Raw genomic sequence first — 20,751 nt, 5'->3', positions numbered from 1 at the left:
TAATGGCTCAGCGTTTCACACCATCCTCCCCCTCTCACCCATCCTGGCTCACGAGGGACTTGCAGAGAAGCAAAGGACACAGAAAAAAACTCTCTGTACCAATGTCTGTGCTTCTCTCTGCCAAAATCCCGGTGGCACTCTTACAAAACCCTATCTGGTGCCAACACACGGCAGACATGGAATGAAGAGCCTTATTAAAAAGGGGTTTGGACACGTGCAAATGGGAGCAGCCAGATGCAACCAACAGACAGGCTGTGTGCGGGCAGCTGTACTTTGCATTAAAACCTCCACCATGGGCTGTCGCTCCATAAAACACCCCGGGGTGCCCAGTGGGAGGCGGTGCCCACGCAACATCCCCCAAGCCACAAGGACTGGGGGGCTGTGGGTTTTGCCTGAAGGAGTCCCCGTGGCTTTTGTTTCCCTCCCAGCACCGGTGCAAGCAGGGCAAAGGCTCTGGATGTGCGGGAAGGGCAAGCTGGAGGGTCGGTCTGGCGGGTATATTAGCCTTTATTTGCTGGAAGCACTTGCGCTGAGTTTCTCCTCTGTCCAGTCCACTATTTTCCCCAACTCTGTCAGCAACTGCTCTCTTTGAGGCCTTATAGTGCTCCATCAAACTTAGTTGAAATTGCCCAAAGAATTCAAAATACACGGGGGAGGGCAGACGCAGAGGCACACCGTCTCACACACAGCACGCTCGCAGGCGCGCCTGCGCTGCCATCGTGTTCATCTTGTTTCCTTAGGAAACAAGCCTAAAAATAACCTGAATTTGATAATGCATTTGGAAGGCTACAAAAGCAAGGCTGCCCCCAGGGGAATTAGTTGGAGGGTCCCCATAGAAAATCCTCTGCCCGGTGCCCTCGGCAAGGTGGCATCCCTGCCCGGTGCAGGAGCTGGGAGGCTGGAGGGACGGGGACCTTATTTTGGGGTCAGCAGAGTTATCCTGGAGGTTGTGCACTGTCGTGCTGAGAGAGTCAGGGTGGGAGCCCAGGACAGGCATGGTAAGAGGAGGACGATGGGGAGGATGAGGTCTTGGGAAGCTGTGGAGAAAACGTCCTTTGCTCCAGCTGCTCCATGCAGGGCTCCAGGCATGAAGCAAATACGTCAAGGTGTGTGTTTACCCCGTGTCTGTGCCTCTACGTCCTGGAACACCGAGTTCAGTTGATCTCCTCTGGCCTCCCTTTGGACTGGAGAGGTAAGTACTAGACGGCACTTTCCTCTGTGGCACTATGTCCTGGAAGACCAAGTTCAGTTGATCTCCTCCAGCCTCCCTTGGGCCAGAGCGATGGATATTAGATGGCACTTTCCACTCCTGTTGGTGTTCAGATGGGTCAGGCTCATTTTTCCTGCAAATTCCTGGCCACCATCACCTGAGCAACAGCTCAGCCCTCTGCCATTCTCACGCCAACCCCTGGGCTCGCCTCGTGCCACGAAACACCGCTGTCTTCAGCAGACCTTCCCGTCCCAGTGAAAATGCACGGTGCTGCTTCAGCGCTTCGTCCTCCACATTATCAAGACTCAAGCTGGTGCAAACATTTCATGACCTGAAATGGAAGGCATCCAGGCCACTGCTGACATGTCTTGAGGCAACTTGAAGCGTGATCTCCAGGGCAGGGGAAGATGTTTGTCACCGCAGAAGCGATGAGGGGGTCTGGAAACTCAGCAGAAGCTGCCAAGAGGTTTTATAAACCACCCTTTACAAGTTCTTCCAAAAAAGAAGGCAACAAGAATTTGGGTCCCTCTCTGACTTCTGAAGACTTTTATCAACCGCAACAGTGGAACATGATTCATCCACGTCCCAAGGGAAGGAAGGAATGGGCTTAATGTGTGTTTGTTTGTGTCCGCTCTGTTATTACACAGAGTGTGGTCTGGTGATTGCAAGGAAGGCGCTGGCATGGCTCCCTGGCTGCTATTTCCAGCTCTTCATCTTTTCTGAGCTTGGAGACAATTCACTTCACCTCATAGTGCCTCGACCTCCTCATCCTCAGGCTGGGAGGGTCATGCCCGCTCCCCAGTCACCGCGGGCATTGCGAAAAGCCCCACTGCGCTGCTCCAAAACTCTCTGAAAGGTCTTTAAATATGTATTTTTAAGGGCTGAAGGGACCGTAAACTGAAAATAAGACACAAATTTTTCCATTGCCTGATTTTTTTCTTAGCTAAAGAAGAATAAAAACCCAATAAATCAGTTATGCACCCTGCTCCGATGATGATCTGGTGATACATCACGTTGCAAGGATGTTGTCACAGAGAGCCGATGCCGCTACATCTGCTTGATCAGTTTCTTATCTGGAGATAACAAGGAGAAACGCGTGTTGAGGGAGGAATATTTATTAGAGGAAATATCCCATATTTCTTGTACGTCAAAAGGGTCCAGCACACAGAGGTTCAAATTCCACCGTGCCACTGTTATGATTCACGAATGAGGGCTAAACGCAGGAATCTTTCATCCTTAAACAAAGTGGAGCTAGTCCTAAAAAGGCAGCAGAAGCCCTGAGTGCAAGACTCTTATGGGGCACTGCATTATTTTTGATGCGTTGGGGTCCTTATGGCTGCATCACCCTCAGACAGTGGGAAAATTACCCTTTTCAACGTCTCTGTTCCGCCCCTGTACTTGCAGCTCTGTCTCCCTCTTCCCCATCTGCATTTCTCCTCTCGTCTTCCTCGGTGCGGTGTTTCTTCCCGCTCTCCTCTTGCCGTTCCCTCTCTACGTGCTAATGAAAATCCCACCAAGGGGGTTTCAAGCGTCAGTGAGAATAGTGGAGGGTCAAAGGGGTTCTCACCCCTGAGCCACCGATCCCAGGCAGGCTCCTACATGCCCGTAAATCAGCAGCCCTGGCGTCACTGGGACATATCTCCGGCTCTCTTCCTTCTCCAGGAGCCCTACAGGTCTGCTGGCAGGCACAAGGCCGCACGCACACCTGAAGTTAAATAGAAGTGACGACCCTTTCGTGGCTCTGCTCTCCCTGCTGAGGACTTGCCGTGGCCGAAGGAGCAGCCTGGAAACTTCAGCCGCTGCCAGCTTCTATAAAAAGTGGTTAATCTGCTTCTGCTGGGCGAGGAGCTCAGGTGGCTTTGCTGGGAACGGAGAGGGCCAGTGGCCCCTTTACCACTGACCCCGACTGTCGTAGTCCCCTTTGAGACCTCAGGCTGGCACTTCAATAATTTGCTTATGCATCTTATCTTTCCCATTTTTAGCAGCATCTGCCAACTTGCGCTACTGGTGATGTGTCCTTTCTGTGACAGATAGGTTTGGACACAGGAGGAAAAAGGCTATGCCTAATGGTGCGCTGTAATTGGCTTTTCGTTATGAAAGCTTTCATGTCTCTGCAGCAAAGCGCTGTTAGAAATCAGTAGCAGGATGAGGACTAGGCTGCAAACGTCTCCCAAAACTTGGGATTTGCTGAGGATCAAAGTTTAAATTCAGTGTCATCGCTAGGGATGGAGGGTTTTCTGGGATCCTCTTGGGCAGTGATGAAACCGGCATCATCACCACTGACTTCAGGGATGATGGAAGTACCGTATCGGAGATCCGTTTCCATCCTGTGCAGTATTTGCTAACAGTAACAGGAACATGCATAGCCACTGATCTCATTTCACCATCTGGAGTCAGGAACTGGATGGCCACTTTGAAACTACTCATCCCTAAAGCAGAGATGTCCCACGCAGCCTTTTCTTCATGACCTCTTTCCAGCTGGCAAACTAAAATCGTGACGCAGGACACGCAAACGCCACTGCACTTCAGTCAAGCACTGTCACAGCAAAGCCCAGCGGGGAAGGATGCCGGAGCAGGTTGGGAAATATTTCACCGTGTCTGTGGTTCTCAGAGGGAAGGGTGGTTAGGAATGGCCTGGCCGTAGCAGAAGCATCTTCTGAAAGGCAGCAGAGCACCTCAGACCAGGTGGGACGTGGGTACACTAAGCACTCCCAATGTTTCTCTGCCTTGCACGCACTGTGATCACTCCTGAAGACTTTTCACCTCTGAGTGAATTCTCCAGACCAAATTCTGCCCGCGGTACCGGCCGCTAACCCAGCCAGTTTGACCCTCTGCTGAAGCAGCTACCGTGGCTTTGGCCTTATCACCATGTCCCTCTCCTCTGGGTACCTGGGTACACTCTGCAAAAGCAAACATCCTGCCCACTGTGTTTCTAGGATGCGGATCATTCAGACGGTGAGCTGGAAACAACCCCGGCTATAAAACTCTCCACGTACACCCAGAGTTTCATGCACAGAGGATATATTTAGGTGCTCTCCAGTAAGACCCAAGCTTGCATCAGACAACAGAGAGAGGTGATAAGAAGAAGAGGACCTCGAGCCTAACCCGAGGTAGACAGCAGGCGGGTTGCAGGAGGAACCCATGTCAGCCCGGTTGCAGACGGTCTGTTCCTTGGGCTCTGCCAACGCGGTGGCCCGGGGTGAAGATGCCATCTGGCTCGGCAGAGCAGCCAGCCTGAGGAACGGTGCTGGTGCAAGCGGAGAGGGGTAGGAGGATCTGCTTCAGCACATGCCTGTTTTAAAGCCAGCCTTTCTGCCAACCTGACTGGCAGACTTTGCATCCCAGCTTGGGCTTGGGGCTGAACCAGGGTGGGGAAACATGGGGTGAAACAAGGCACGTGAGCCCATCTGCCCTCTGAAACCTTGGGTCTGGAAGCACCCCGGTGTTGCCCTTGAAGGGAGTGAGCTGTTGTGAATCCCCCTGGACCGTCGGAGAAGCCTGCTGGCCCTGTGCGCTGAGCAAGTTGCAGCAATAAATCCAGGGTACCCCAAAGCAAGCTCTTGTCTCTGCCCTCCCCATACTCTCCCACAACCGGGAGGGCTTTTCACCTCCAAGGCTTCCATGGCTCCCAGCTTAGACAAGTTTCTGGTACTGTATTAATGATGAGAAAAAAATCCTATATGCTCAACACGGTATGAGGACACCCTGCAAATCACAAAAGGACAAGAGGAGCATTTTCAGCATACCAGAAATCTTGCTTTCATAGAATCATAGAATCCTCATGGTTGGAAAGGACCTTTGAGATGATCGAGCCCAACCATACACACACACAAAAAAACCCCTACAATCTCTGCCACTAGAGCATGCCCTGAAGTGCCAAATCTACACGTTTCTTAAACGCCTCCAGGGATGGTGACTCAACCCCCTCCCTGGGCAGGCTGTTCCAGTGCCTGACCACCCTTTCAGTAAAGTAATTCTTCCTAATATCTAACCTAAACCTCCCCTGCCGCAGCTTCAGACCATTTCCTCTGGTCCTGTCATTATTCACCTGGGAGAGGAGGCCAACACCCACCTCTCCACAGCCCCCTTTCAGGGAGTTTCAACCTGGGGTGCAAAGGAAATGGCTCAGACACTCCTGACTCAGGAGAAGGGGTGACCAAACTGTTTCTGAGATACGCATGGGAGAGCCTGAAAAACTTTACCTATGTGCTACAGCACCTTGGAAACTGGGCTGTAGCACCAAACTCCATAGCGTTGGTCTGTTGCTGCTAGAAACAACGTCTCTCACATGCCAACAGCAATGCAGTGTTGTAAAGCTGCCAGGAATGTAGGTTAGATGAAGCCTCCAAGGTCATCCAGTCCCAACCTGTGCTACCACACCAGCCTCATCCTACAAACCGTCTCCCGAATGTATCAAATTCCACCTAGAAAGTGGCCAGGATTTTTACTGCCGCAACTCTTACTAAAAGAGCTCAAGCTGAGAGCTTTCCCATCTCCAGCCTAAATGGGTGCACAGCTTGTTCTTTCCACTTCTTCTCATGCCACCATCATCCTTTAGCTCAGACAGGTCTTGTCCCTTCTGCCCCTTCACAGTGGCCTGAAACACAGAGCGGGAGAGAGATCCACCTGATTTACCGCTGTCGTGGCAGGTCAAAGGCAAGGCAGGGCTGAGACCCAAAGCAACCTGCCAGCCGTGGGCTGGCACAAGCAGGAGCTCCAGGTGTGTTAGAAACATCAGGGGGCTCAGTTCCAGCCCTCTTGGCAATGCAGAGGGGATTTACTGCCTCCGTTCTGCAGATGGAGAGACCGAGGCACCAGAGCATCGATGTGACTTTGCCAACTATGGGAGCCAAGGACCAGTTTTGGAAAGCACGGTCTTAGTCAAGCATTATGCCGAGGAAACTTGTTGGCCTATTTCTCTGGCGGCGTGCCCTGCGTGCCTCATGACTTTGAGCACACTGGCAGTGCCAAGGCTCAGCGGAGAGAGACAGACTCGGAAGAGACATTTCCTCCTGCTTAAAAGAGTGTTTGTGGCACAGCCCTGACTTCTCCAGCTCAGCTCCTCAGATCCGACTCCAGTTCGGAAAGCTCTTCCCGTGAGGCTGGTTTTGAAGACCAGAGCCCTGCTGGGGACTTGGAGGATGGCACGCAGGACTCCCAAGGACTCTCCAAGGGACTGCAGCATGGGGACAGGGCTATGGAAACTGCCGGGAGAAGGGGGAAGCTTTTTTGAATAGTCAATTTGGCTTTTAAAAGTTGTCAGGACAGAGGAAGGATCTGAAGATGACGGTGATCACCGTGCAGTGCTGTACTTGACTAGTTCAAAGCGCAAGTGCCAGGAGAAGCCCATGCATGCAGACCCTGCCCTGAGTGACGAAATGGCATTTTCCAAGCGCTCGCCATTTCCGAGCATGTTCATGCACTGCTGATTGAGTGCGAGGGATGGGAACTGATTGGAGTCTCTCAAGGAGTTGCTTTTAAGCAGAAAATCTGTCTCTGGCTGATTCCCCTCCACCTTCCTCCAACTTCAGCCTGGGCTTCAGCTGTCTGATCTGAACCTGCCGCGCTCCCCTTGTAGGTGGGATCTCTCACGGTTCCGCTGTGGTTCCCAGCTGACAGTAAAAGTCAATTCTTATATTCCCAGTTTAGCCTATGCGGCAAATCTCTCTCTCTCCCCCCGCTCCTAGATATCATTTAATCTAATCAATCTGATTATCTGTACATTCTATCAGAAAAAGAAATCTTAAGAGCTAGCTAAATGTGCTGAACTAATAGATATTTTTAAGTATTCATTATATTTATCGCTGTCTCTCTCTGCTGGAATGATGAAAACATAGGGGAAAAGAGTGATAACCCTCTTCCCAGTTTATAACTCATGTTGGATCCAACCTTTATCTCATCTCTGCATGTGTCATACACAGCTCCAGCCGCTATGACATCCCGGTGGGGGCACACACACACAAAAAAGACCATAAACAGCTTGCGAGAAGCTTTTAGACAGATGTTCTGTGCTCACCGGAGCCAGCTGGGACCACGACTGCCCAACCTGTTTGCACCGTGCAGGGTCTTCAGCAGAAGCACTGAAAGGAAGAACTTTTACAAACATGGGTTGTTGTAGTTTTTGATTTTGACTTTGAAGGGGTAGTAGTTTTAAACTGAAAGAGGGGAGGTTTAGATGAGATCTGGGGAAGAAATTCTTGGCTGTGAGCGGGGTGAGCCCCTGGCCCAGGTTGCCCAGAGAAGCTGTGGCTGCCCCATCCCTGGAGGGGTTCAAGGCCAGGTTGGACAGGGCTTGGAGCAACCTGGGCTGGTGGGAGGTGTCCCTGCCCAGGGCAGGGGGTGGCACTGGGTGGCCTTTAAGGTCCCTTCCAGCCCAAACCATTCTGTGATTCTGTGATTCTATATCTGAGGTCACTTGCTGGGCACTAAACACTGAATTGCAGGACAAGGTGGGAATCTGGTTGGGGTTTTTTCTTTATTTTCTTCTTTATCCCCCCTTTTTAAATTATTCTCCCAATACCATACAGCCAAAGACAGAAGAAAAACCTCACATCTCCCAGCCCTTCCACTCCTGTGCTTCAACCCCTGGACAATGCTTCCTCCTGTAGGCTGTTGTCTTCATCTTCAGCGTTGGAGATACGGCGCCGCTTGCAGCACAGCATAGCACAGCCTTCTGCAGTCGGAGCCTGTTCGTATAGTGCCCTAAAGGTCAAGGAAAAGGATAAACTTAATGCAACTTTGACAACACCGTCCATCATAGCACAGTTACACTGGGGTTGTGGTTATGAGGAAATAAATAACGACGGACAGAGCTTGGCTAAATACTCCCAAAGGTGGCCCCAGAAGTGGATGAGCCCTGCCCTGCGCTCTCCAGAATTTAGAGCCAGCCGAGAGGGTCACTGTATTGTCTGGCATCAGCTTCTCATTTGGCAGCGTTTTGCCTTTAGGTGGTTCGTGGTTTTGGGAGCTGGGGCTGGGCAGGGGCTGGGCTCTGGGGACGATGGTGACATTTCATTCACCAGCCGCTTTGGGAGTGTTTATCATCTCTGGAGTGACTATCTACTGAAACATTGCAAGGAATGAGACGGGGATTATTGCCTTTTTTAATCTAGTGGCAGCTCTTTCTAATTGAGATGGGTGTCCAAGACAGCAGGACTCACCCACAGGACAATCCTGCATCCCCACTGATGGCAGATCATAGAATCACAGAAGGGTTTGGGTTGGAAGGGACCTTAAAGGCCACCCAGTGGCACCCCCTGCCCTGGGCAGGGACACCTCCCACCAGCCCAGGTTGCTCCAAGCCCCGTCCAACCTGGCCTTGAACCCCTCCAGGGATGGGGCAGCCACAGCTTCTCTGGGCAACCTGGGCCAGGGGCTCACCACCCAGATGTTTCATCCACCAGCCCATGCACGCAGGCTCTGCCATCAGAGTGAGACATGCTGTCCCCTGTGAATCCTCCAGATGTGCAGTTCACCACTGGCAAAGCTCTGAAGAGAGCCAGGACGGGGCCAAAACATCAGCTTCCCTCCCCTGCGGAGCTGAACCATGGAGGAGCTGTGATTGCTCTCCTGCCTTCCCACCCTGAGCACGAGCAGAGACCAAAGGGGGATGTGGGGTCACAGCTCTGTCCCAAAGGTGGTTTCCACCCTGACACCTCATAGCATGCCTCAGTGGATGAATCTAGGTGCCTTGTTTTCCATAGCAGGGATCCTCTCTGCAAGCCTGGCTACAGGAGATGGTAAAGAACATAGAGCCTCACCTCACCCAAGCCCGATCTCTGTTTTAATTCACCCTTTTCCCATCCAAACATCAGCTTACCCCCCTTCATTTAAAAGCTCTTATACAAGTGGATTTCACTAGAACTGAAAAAAAACCCAAAGCGATCCACTGAAAGCATGAAAGCATTTGTTCCCCGGCATCTCCTGACTACTTGCCATTGTGTTTCCATAGAGAGCGCAGTGACAGCAATGGTCCTGCTGCCGCTGGAATAGGTGACTCAGACTTTGCCCTCACTTCACCTGCTTGAAATGCTCAGCTGTCAGCCCTGCCATGTGTTTAGCTTAAATTATTGCCAGAAATGGTGCCATGGCAATGCTAGGCAACCTGCATGCTGGCAGCGCTGGAAAAATCCGCGACAAATAATGACAGCGTTCATCATTTTCCATCAGAAAAATGCCAAGGCGTTTTCCAGGCACAGGTCAGTGACCTCTTTTGCCCTCGCAAACAAGAAAGTGGGGTCACCGTTTGCAGACCAAGCAACTTCTTGAAGGTCCCCCAGGCAGCCTGCAGGACAGGGGAGAGGACGCAGGACGTGGACACCAAAGCTACCAGCATCTCTCCTGCATCTGCAACGTGCCCGCTCCATGGTCCTGGCCGAAAAGAATATTTTGTCTTTTTCTTATTACTTCCCTCCTCCTGAGCATCAAAAGTGTCACTGAAGCAGAAGCAAGTTGACGCTCTCACTATTTAAGGGAGTTTGAGGAGAAACACTCTTGATCGCATCCCCCTCCAGAGGAACGCGTCAGGCGCCGGGGCCAAAAGCACAACAGCTGTTAAGGCCACAAAGCTGTGGCTAAGGAAGCATGAAAAGATGCTGAATAGACATAAAATCAGAGGCAGGAATTTAAAGAAGCTCGCTGTCATTGCCCTGCAACACATCTGGCTGTATGATATGGCTTTGCCCTCCGTTTTGCTAGTGGTCTGACTCCTGACGTCCCCTCGCCCTGTCCCCGTTCGGTGGACTCTTGTCTCCTCTCCCCCATCTCAAAGCGGCGCTCACCTTCCTCATAACCATAACCATAACCCTGCTACAGGGCGTCTACGAGCGAAATGGACCACGAGGATCCCTGTCCTCATCCTAGAAACGGGGATCCAGGTCACAGAGGGGTGAGTGATTTCCCCACGGTCACACGAGGGGTGACAATGACGAGGAAGAAGACGTCTTGCAAAGGACGTTTGTGACTGAGGATTCAGAAATGTTGCAGCTCAGCACTGAGCAGAAGCCACGACGTTTTGGAGTTCTTCCATGCACAAAATAGGAGACGTCCCCAGCCGGCACGTTTCAGTCCTTGACGTGAACCGGGCCTGGTAAGGACCTGTGCCTGGCCCTTCCGCGGGTACCTGCCTCTGGCACATCCAAACTGCCAAGGCACCGGCTGTGTAAGGGTGGGAGGTGCTGATTTTGAGCAGTTCTTCCACTTTAAGCCCAAGACAGCTTCACCAGGGACATGTCCCTCAAAACTCCGAGCAAAAAGTTTTGGTGTCTGTGACTCAGTATTTCCATTTTCTTGGAAAACTCCCAGCCACCTCAGAATATGGACAGGGGCCATCACCTGAGCCAGAGGACTCTCCTCCTCCCCTTATCCTTTACCCTTCATTACCTCTTCTCTCATAAAGCTCGTCCCTTGCTGCCAATAAAGGCTTGGCATCGCATCCGACCCCCGGCAATGCCGATGGCAGCGACTGGATTTAGACAGCAAGGACAGAGGGGCCATCCCGCTGCAGAGTGAGACAGTTTATTGCCCTCTGGCATTGCACGAACCTACTGTCAGCAAGCGGCAAACCAGCTTCTGTCAAAGTCTAATGCCGGCTTAATGAGCAGAAGAAAAACTCCATGGGTGAGATGCTGAATATTTCATGCAAATGGTAAGCAACGAAACTCATTTTCCCATTAAGTAGTTTTAAGGTAGATGTTATCTTTTAAGTGCAGCTGCTGCGCAAAAGGAGCGATTGCTTGTCTTGGGTCCCGGCTGGAGTATGTGCATCAGCCGCTGCACGCCCATGCTCCCCCCTTGCCGTGTGAAGAAGAGAAACAGCCGCCTCTGAAATGCAGCAGGAATATGAAGGGGGTTTGAAAAAGCAGCCAGCAGTGAAGGACATGTGTTAGGACATGTACGTCCCGCAGGTCCGGAGCGGTCCCTGGGATCCACAACGCTGCTGTTGTCATTAAGGTGGCATCAGGCTGGAGCAGGCAGCCCTCAGCGTGGGGCAGGAACGTCCGTGTGGAGTTGGGAAGTTGGGCAGTCAGTGGGGCTGGTGTCCTCCATCATGCAGAGATGGTCCTGAAGGCACCACTGAGATGAAGGCATTGCAGAATACTTCACCTGCATGGATTAGAAGTGGGGTTTTAATTGCAGGAAGGCACTCAGGGACTGCCGTGGTCCCTTCAAGCACAGCCGTGTTTTGGAGTGGAGGTTGGCAGCGTGGTCTCCTAGTACAGCCTTGGCCCAACCTGCTGTCTCCAAAAGCCCTGGAGAAGCCCAGGTGTGTGGTCCCCACCACATCTGGCACTCCAGAGCAAAGGCAAGGATAAAAACTCCATCTCTAGAGGAAATGTGGCAGGTGGCAGCGTCAAGCCACACAAAACAGGTTAGGTATTGAGAGGGAGTCTTCAAACTACGGGACTCTTACTAGAGGGTAGGGTGGAGGCTAAAAATGCATTTGTTTTCGGAGAGTGACGTGAGGTGTTCATGGGAGAAGGATCCATCACAGCTAAGACAGGAGAGGAGGCTGTCACCTGCTCTGGAAATCCTCAAACTGGAGCCCACCAGGGATTTTCTTTGGGTGGGTAGAGAAATCACTACATACTTGCCCTGTTCTTTTGCCTTTTTTTTTGGGCACATAGCCCTGACCCGTGTTGGAGACAGGCTACTGGGCTGGGGATTTTGAGACTCCTTCAGAGCTGAGATCTCTGCCTTTTGAGGGAAAAGAGTGTCACCTGGGATGGGATGGTGGGACTGGCATCCCCGAGCCATTCTGGCTCCAGTTCAAACTCCTGTGGGGCGACGTATCTGCCGCTGTCGTGGCAGTAGCCTGGTACGTGTGTCCTCCCTGCTCCAGAGCTGAATAAAATACTCGGGGTCGGTGCAGGCTCCGAGCACCCAGGCAAGGGGCAGCAGCTCCCAGAAGAGGTGGGGCGAGGAGCTGTCGAGGAGCGGTCACACCTCCACACTGCTGGCACCGGCTCCCAGCGGCGTGTTTGGCTCCATCCATGTTACATTAACGACAGGTTAAGAACTGGCCGGTTTTCCCTGCAGAAGACGGCCGCCGCTGCGTGGGTAAGGTGACGCCTGCTTGAAGCCCGCTGACGGAAGCATCCCCGAGGCAGAAGATGCCTGGAGGGATAGAAAGTTCAGCTTTAAATCCAGCTTGCTTGGAACAGGGTTTTAAAAGGGCATTCCTGTCAAAGGACTGGTATATATGCTTCACTCTCTGTTGCTGTAGATGAAAATTTAGTGCCGCTGCGCAGTTAATCTTCCAAAGAGATACTGCACAAGTCGGATGTGGGCATCCCACTCTGCGTGCAACCCTGGACTCTGGCCGGCCATGCACCCAGGCACCCAGTCAGGACATCGTCTGCCATCGAGTGCCCGGTGCTGCCTCAGGGACGAGAAGAAAAGTGCTGTGGGTTGGGAGGAAAAGAGACACAAGGCAGAGTCCCCCCAGTTCCCTTGAGAACATCCATGTAGGTCTTGGAGGTCATGGGAGGCATTGAATGTGTCTTCTAAGGTGGTCCAGGGATGGGTAAATGCCTCCCTGGTACTGCTACACATCACTGAGGTGGGGAAGAAACCTCTCACTGTCACTGTGCTGCTGCCTCTCGTTTTGCTGGATGCAAAGTGAGTGGAGCACAAGGTTGCCCTGTAATCTCCGTTCCCTGCTCAGACTCACTCCGTTTATTGTTCGTGTTTACTCGAAAGGAAAAAAAATGGAAAACGAAAAAGTGGGTCCATAAACTACAGATGGGCTTATGTGTCCTGCTGCCATGTATAGCAGGGATACAGCGCTCACTGTGCTGGAGGTAAATCAGGAGGAAAGGGAAGACAGCACGGGATTGCAGGGAAATAAGGCACCAAGAGTTAACAGGGATGTTTGGAGGCCCAGGAGCAGGCAGAGCTTTTTGGTGTTTCCCAGCAGTGTTGGGCACCCTCTAGTGGGATCTCCACCGGGGCCGGCTCTCCACAAGCATCCCCTAAAAACACTCTCGCCAAGGGACAATGAGGATGTTCACCCACTAGTGACTTGAGGGTCCACTCAAGAACTCACCAAAGTCTGCTCACGCACGAAGGCGAAGGTCCCTGCAACATCAGGACCTCATCCAGAGAGGTGAGGGACAGCGGTGGAGATGCCAAATGGGCTGGTCTGTGGATCACAGAGCAAAAAAAAACCCCATGGGGTCATAGAATGCTTTGGGTTGGAAGGGACCTTAAAGGCCACCCAGTGGCACCCCCTGCCCTGGGCAGGGACACCTCCCACCAGCCCAGGTTGCTCCAAGCCCCGTCCAACCTGGCCTTGAACCCCTCCAGGGATGGGGCAGCCACAGCTTCTCTGGGCAACCTGGGCCAGGGGCTCACCCCCCTCACAGCCAAGAGTTTCTTCCCCAGATCTCATCTCAGTCTCCCCTCTTAGGTAAGTGGTGCCCACACTTAGGTAATAAGTTGCCCACACTGCCCCCGCCGAGTCCCTCAGCCCTCCTGTGCCTTTGCTCTTCCTGAGATGGTAAATGGAGGCAGAGACCAGTTCAGAGCACCCTGGGACTGCTCTGGGGGTGAAAGATCCCCCTGAGCACCTGGAATGGGGCCCGGGCTAATCCTCCGGGCCAAGCAGGGGGTTGGCCACGTTGCCTCCAGGATGGAAGGTCCCAAATTCTGTAGCTTCCCCCCATCCCTGTGCGTGTTTCCTTTCTGGCTGCAAAGCGAGAGACCTGGAGGAGTCAAAAATCATCCTACAGGAATTTCCCATTAAAGAAGATGGGGCAAAATACCTCCCCACTCCTCCCCCTCGCAAACCAGTGCCTCGCTGGGACTGATTTATTTTCTCCATGGGCAGCAGATGCTGGGTGCTGCTACTGCCACCACAGTACTCCGTTCTCCTGCGCTAGACCAGTGCGTACATTGATGTGATCTCCCGGAGAAGCAGCTGCCGTGCCTGGATCGCGGCCACCGATTCCAGCCCTCCTGGGTTGTCTTCAGGTACCCTCACATCGCTTTTCGTAAACCACAGAGCCATTTGTCTGACTCGAATCCTGAGGCAGCGAGTTCCCCGGGGCAATTATATGTGGCCTAAAAAGATGTTGCTTTGTGTCTTTTGATGCTTTGCCTCTTCGTCCGCAGAGTGGCCTTTTGTTCCCAAGCCGCAGTGCTGAGTGTTGCTGCCACATCGACCAACAAATAACTTCTGGAGACTTTATGGGATATAGAACAGAACAAATGGCCTCTCCTAAAATATTTTCTTTCTTTCGTGAATCGTGGTTATGCTGCTATATCCTTTCCAGACATATGAAACTGCTTTGAACCCGGCTAAAAATGCTGGTTTGGTGTTTGGTTTGGGTTTTTTTTTTTCCTAATTTAACCCCACATGTAATTCCTCTGTGGGAAAGATGGCAGGGCAAAGCTGCACCAGGCGCGCGGCGTGTTTGCGGGGTCGTCCCTGCGGAGCAGCTGGGTCTGAACACCCGTATCCCACTCGCGCACTGCTACCTGCGTCCAACCCCATCATCGCAGGGAGCAGAGAGAGAATAAGAGGGAGACATGCCATGCCTCATTCCTCCTCTTCTGATGCTGGACTGAGTGTGAAACTGGTTCATGACCCGATTTCCCATTTCCAGCAGGCTGCAGGCTACCACCGCACAGCGTGCTGCCGTCCGCGGGGAAGCCACCGCGAGCGGGGGCCTCCTTACAATCCGGGTCCTGACCCAGTGGCCGGAGAGATCAGCAGAAAGTTGCGGAAATGTTACAGGGTTTGTAAATCTGAGGCCGTCGGATGAAGTTAATGGGAGCCTTTGCACTGACCCCAGTTCTGGGTTCGTGGAGTAACAGTTTATCTCAGAGCTTTCTGCAGCCCGGTTTCACCCAGAAGAGCCTGAGAGAGGTCATTTCTCAGTCGTTCTATTTGTTTTACCAGTTTCACCCCAGAAAACGGAGAGGAAGCATCCTTAGATCCCAAACGCAGCTTGTTGCCAGCTGTGCACAACGGTGAACGGGGAGGGAAGAGGGCAGAAAGCAGCTTTCTCGTGGGTCTAGCTCGGGCCCAGTGCGTAGATTTATCTTGGTGTTCAGGAAAGCAAATAGAGAACTAAAGACAAACAGCCACCTTGATTTACCAGTGAGATTAAGAACATGTTAGCAGAGCAAGAAAGAGTCTTCATAAAAAATGAAAGAAGAGCAGGCGGGTGGAAGGAGCACTGAGGATGAAACTCAATGAGTTATCTAGGGCATGTAAGAAAAACCATCAGCCCAGCAAAAATGTGAGAAGAGAGCACAGGAGGTGAAAACTGTGGGGGAAAACAAGGCGTTATGTTTTATTAATCGTACTGTTTTATGTTTAAATAGCATCGTCTTACTAAGGCGACGGGTAGACACATGCCTGTGTCTGTACGATGTGGTCGCCGAAGTCACGGCAGTCCGGCAGGTCAGCAGTGCAGGCCAGCAGGTGACCAACAGCTCGGCTCAGGCCATGGAGATTTCCCTGTGCTGGGTCTCGTCCATATACCTAAAAACCATACACACATCCACGCACCATCCCCAGCAGGTTACGGCTTCATGGCACAGGGAAGCAATGAAAAATCTTGTCCAAATTCACCTGGGAGGTCCAGGGCATATTAACATCCCAAGTTCACCCTCCTGCGTAGCAGGGCAGGTCCCTCCTGGCTCAGCGAGGGGAGCCAGGGAAGCTGAAGCTTCGTGGTCTTGCGGGGCACCCTTTGGCTCATTTGTTCCTCCCATCCTCTCCCTCCCACTTCCAAATCCATAGAGAAGCAAGACAGCCACTGAGTTTACAGAGTGCTGCAAAGCTAAGAAAGTCCAGCTCTGCAGCTGCCTCTGCAATTTTAACTCCTCCTGCCCCATGTATGTGTTGTGACAGAGGCTTTGAGAGTATCTTTGTTTGGTGCTTTACCTTTGACACGTGGCACCTTGCAGAGCCTCAGCCAGACATGGCCTGAGGCACATTCACGACATGCTGGAGCGCTGATGGGAGACAGGAGCAGCCCTGCACTGCTGATCGTCCACAACTGCGAAAGACTTACTGAGGAAATTAAGGATGTGAATCGCTTGAAATGCTTATGGGTTGAGAGCAGCCCTGAGGAGAAGGACTTGGGGGTGCTGGTGGATGAGAAGTTCCACATGAGCCGGCAATGTGCTCTCACAGCCCAAAAACCCCCCGCGGCCTGGGCTCATCCCCAGCAGCGTGGGCAGCAGGGCGAGGGGGGGATTCTGCCCCTCTGCTCCGCTCTGGGAGACCCCCCTGCAGCGCTGCCTCCAGCCCTGGGGCACCAACAGCAGAAGGACACGGAGCTGTTGGAGCGGGGCCGGAGGAGGCCCCGGAGCTGCTGGGAGGGCTGGAGCCCCTCTGCTGTGGGGACAGGCTGAGAGAGCTGGGGGGGTTCAGCCTGGAGAAGAGAAGGCTCCGCGGAGACCTTCCAGTCCCTAAAGGGGCTCCAGGAAAGCTGGGGAGGGACTCTGGAGCAGGGAGGGGAGCCATGGGATGAGGGGGAAGGGTTTTCCACTGAAAGAGGGGAGATTGAGATGAGAACTGGGGAAGAAACTCTTTGCTGTGAGGGTGGTGAGCCCCTGGCCCAGGTTGCCCAGAGAAGCTGTGGCTGCCCCATCCCTGGAGGGGTTCAAGGCCAGGTTGGACGGGGCTTGGAGCAACCTGGGCTGGTGGGAGGTGTCCCTGCCCAGGGCAGGGGGTGCCACTGGGTGGCCTTTAAGGTTCCTTCCAATTCCCTTCCAATTTGCCCGTCCTAAGCCATCCCCGATTCTTCTGTGGTGTAACTGGGCACCAGCCGCCTCTCCTGACAGGAGGCAGCAGCCGTGTGCCAAGTGGATACATCCCGCCCTGCTGCCAGTGCAAGGCAAAGGGGGTTGTTTTCTTCACGTGCAGAGCAAGGAGGCTGAAAAGAATCCAAAGTAGGAGCAAGGAGAAGATTTGGGACCTTTGTTAATTTTTGGAGCAGCAGAGTCCATGCATATCTGGCCATCTGATGGTCCAGAGCAAGTCCTTCCTGAGAAGTCCTGGTTGCCACCTCTTTTTTAGGGGCAATGGCAGAAGCCATCCATTAAACATTGAAACTGTTGGGTATTCTGGGAATGCAGGCTGTTTAAGCACCAAAAATAAAATTTGACAACAAATGATGACTACAAGTCCCGGCAGCGGAAAATTAAATAGCTTAAATTCTCTGCTGCGCCCTGAGGCAAAAACAGCTTTCTGTTCCCTGTTTTGGGAAGAAAGAGAAGAGCAAACTACTGCAGATTGCTAATCTCGGTCAGGGAACGGCAATCAGACACTCCAAGTGGTGTATGGTTTTGATTCCTTCAGCATGGACGTTGAAACAATCAAGTTATCACTGCATTTGGAATTGGGTGGAAAAATTAATGCAAGGCACACTGTATTTCCACACTTGTATTTCCCTTTTTTTTTTTAATTAGCTCGTTTGTACGTGCCATTTCCTAATTTCTCTTCGCATGAAAACTGTTAACAAACACCGCTGTATTTTTAAAAGTGATTCATTAGGATTGCGAGTTTGCAGCAATTGAGACTAATTGGTCGTTTGCATCACTCTTACAGCTGCCTCATCCTGTTTGCAGATGCGGGCAGGGAAGCGGTGCCGGCAACCGCTGCCTTTTTCAAGGTTTGTTTGGTTTTTTTTCTTCCCCAGCCTTCAGAAGGCTCGACGTGCACCGTCTGCTTAAAAAAAAAAAAAACAACAAAAAAACCCAACTTTGATTCCTCACCATCTACAGCAGCCACGAGACTCCAGGGAAATAATCCCGGGGAACGACCTGTCTGGGCGCTGGTGCCTGAGACTGCGGGGCTACGGAGCCGCTTTCTGCCAGCTCCCGGGACCCGCCGAGTAGAGACAGAAATCCCATAGTAACACCTCCTTTCCTCTTTTAAACCTAAAATTTTCAAGGTGGTCTTAAAAACCCCTCTCTGCTCCCAGCAGAGGAGTTATTCTCCTCAGCCCGGTTTGTGCAAGGGAGGCGTTTCCCGCCTTGCGCTCCCACGGACGATAATGAAGGTGTGCGCAGACGGCTGGAAGAGAAGAAAATCCCCTCCGTGAGCAAGAAGAGGTTAAGAAGACTGGGTTTATGAAAATAATATGAAATCACGAATGGAAGCCCTGGCAGAGCATCTTTACCATCTCGCAGTAAATGATACCGTGTTAATACAGTCCTGCTGTGCGGTGCCATCGTGCTTTTCTCCCTTCCGTAACACTTGCCCCATCTAATTCACCCTCCAGAGGGCACATAATGTCCTTGAAGCTCGCAAATTGAATAGGTCGTTTTTCCAAGGCACCGAACACAGCAGGAGTGTGGATCCAGCTCTGCTTGGCCATGTTTGGCACCCGGACACGACACCTGGGCATTAACTCGGAGTCTACCCAACCTCACTCACCTCAGCAGTGTTCGGTCATGGCCCCGCTGTAACATGCTGGAGAAGGAGAAGTGACCACAGCTCACTGCAGGCTGCGACTCGCAGTGTCCCCTGTATGCTGAAGGACACGGAGCTGCTGGAGCGGGGCCAGAGGAGGCCCCGGAGCTGCTGGGAGGGCTGGAGCCCCTCTGCTGTGGGGACAGGCTGGGAGAGCTGGGGGGGTTCAGCCTGGAGAAGAGAAGGCTCCGCGGAGACCTTCCAGCCCCTGCCAGTCCCTAAAGGGGCTCCAGGAAAGCTGGGGAGGGACTCTGGAGCAGGGAGGGGAGCCAAGGGACGAGGGGGAAGGGTTTTCCACTGAAAGAGGGGAGAATGAGATGAGATCTGGGGAAGAAACTCTTTGCTGTGAGGGTGGTGAGCCCCTGGCCCAGGTTGCCCAGAGAAGCTGTGGCTGCCCCATCCCTGGAGGGGTTCAAGGCCAGGTTGGACGGGGCTTGGAGCAACCTGGGCTGGTGGGAGGTGTCCCTGCCCAGGGCAGGGGGTGCCACTGGGTGGCCTTTAAGGTCCCTTCCCACCCAAACCATTCTATGATTCTACCTGTAAATTCTACCTATGGTAGAACAGGTGATTCTATCTATGATTCTACCTGGTAAATGAATAGTTCAATTAAACCGTTGCCACTTCCCAGTGATTCTTTCTTTATAAGCCCTTGTTCTGCCAGTTTAGATCCATGCTGAGGCAGAGGATGGCATGGGTACATGTCAGTGACATCAAGACACGTCAGCTGGTGCAGAGGTTTGGGAAAGAGCTTCTCAGTGAGTGATCAGCGTTGCTCAATGGGAACAGATCACATTCAGGGCTGCAAACCCCGATTCTGAAGCTAAACATGAAGGCCACGTGCAGGCTGCACCAGAGATGGGTCTGTCTGCCTTCTTCTGGGCTAAGGTCACCCCACACAATCCAGCTCCAGGCTTGTGGTTCCCAGGCAGTGCCTGGCACCAGCTGAAAGCCGGATTCCCTTCGTTACCCTTCAAAGGTGTCAATGGTTCAAGCCCCAGACACATCCAAGACTGAGATTTCTGTGCTGGCAGAGTTTCTGAAGCCAAGGCTGAAGCCCACGTGAGCTGGGACCGGAGCGTTCCCTCCTCGGGTTATGGCCATGAAACTTCTAGAGATTAGGCAAATTTAGAGCTCCCGTTCCCCCTAAAATATTTCCACCAAAAGAGTGTATCAGGCTTCCTCCCCAGCTGAGGACCACAAAGGATGGATGGAAGAAACAATCCTTCCACCCCTGGGCCATGAGAGTGATCCTTAAGGCATCAATTACAGCCGCTGCCCTGTTGCCCCACAGCTAGACCTTGAGGCTGCTCTCCACACCACCCTCCAAATCCTCACTCCTAGCTCCTGACCCTGGCTCCTCTCTGGATTATTGCTTTTGGCTCCAGCACGGACCTCAGTTACTTGTGGGACAGCACTTACACCAATGTCTGTCCCCAAATGCCTGTGGTCCTTGGGCTTCAACAGGACCCGGCTTTTGGTTAACACTAAAGTGCATCCCAAGGTGCTACAAGGAAACAGCACTGAGGATTCCTTTATGCTTAAAGCTAAATTGTGCATCATGATTACACCTCTTGCTTAATGAGGGCCAGTAGCATCCTGTCTGACTCCAAAATCTCTTGGAGGTTTCCGAGACCCTTTGTCAAAGGAGGAGGAGGAGGAGGAGGCAGACAGAGGTTAAACCACAGCTGCTCCCGTTCAGCACTTTGACTCTCGTTAAGGAAACAGAGAGGAAGAGGAGGGCGATTTCACCTTGCTTTGCTTTTAGTCGAACCCCCCTCTCCACCCCCACGTTCCAGGCTGTGTTCGCGGCGGCCGCACCTGGGCTCTGCCGCGTTCGCACCGGGGGTTTCCTGCCCTGACCTCAAGCCGGCGGCTTCGCTCAGGTTCTTCGGGCTTCCTGTTTTTCGCTTAAAGCTTTCATTTTACCAGCAAACCGTTTCCTGTTCTTAAGGCTTCTTGCGACTGAAATCCCGCAATTGATCCTCAGCAAGACGTGGCTGGTAAAGTCTTTGAACGCTCTTCCTTTCGCTAACGCTCTCTTCCCTGCTGCCAGCGGCCTGGACGGGCGATGGGCACCTCTGGGAAAAATTCAGGAAGGTTTCACTGA

At 52.6% G+C, this 20,751-nt stretch overlaps 1 protein-coding gene across 3 annotated transcripts in view; it reads left to right on the top strand.

Annotated features, from left to right (window-relative positions):
• Positions 1 to 20,569: 20,569 nt before the first annotated feature.
• The window catches only part of LOC134521088 (exocyst complex component 1-like), a 32,093-nt gene continuing 31,911 nt past the window's right edge, over positions 20,570 to 20,751 (top strand). The window contains exon 1 of one of the 3 annotated variants that reach the window (XM_063347189.1): positions 20,570 to 20,644. The gene's annotated coding sequence lies outside the window, so the exon portion shown is untranslated. The remainder of the gene's footprint in view (positions 20,645 to 20,751) is intronic. The other 2 variants (XM_063347185.1, XM_063347188.1) reach the window with 2 other exon arrangements.

The sequence above is a fragment of the Chroicocephalus ridibundus genome, chromosome 9 (assembly GCF_963924245.1).
Source record: "Chroicocephalus ridibundus chromosome 9, bChrRid1.1, whole genome shotgun sequence".
Taxonomy (NCBI): Eukaryota; Metazoa; Chordata; class Aves; order Charadriiformes; family Laridae; genus Chroicocephalus; species Chroicocephalus ridibundus.
This window is presented reverse-complemented; position numbering and strand designations above follow the sequence as displayed.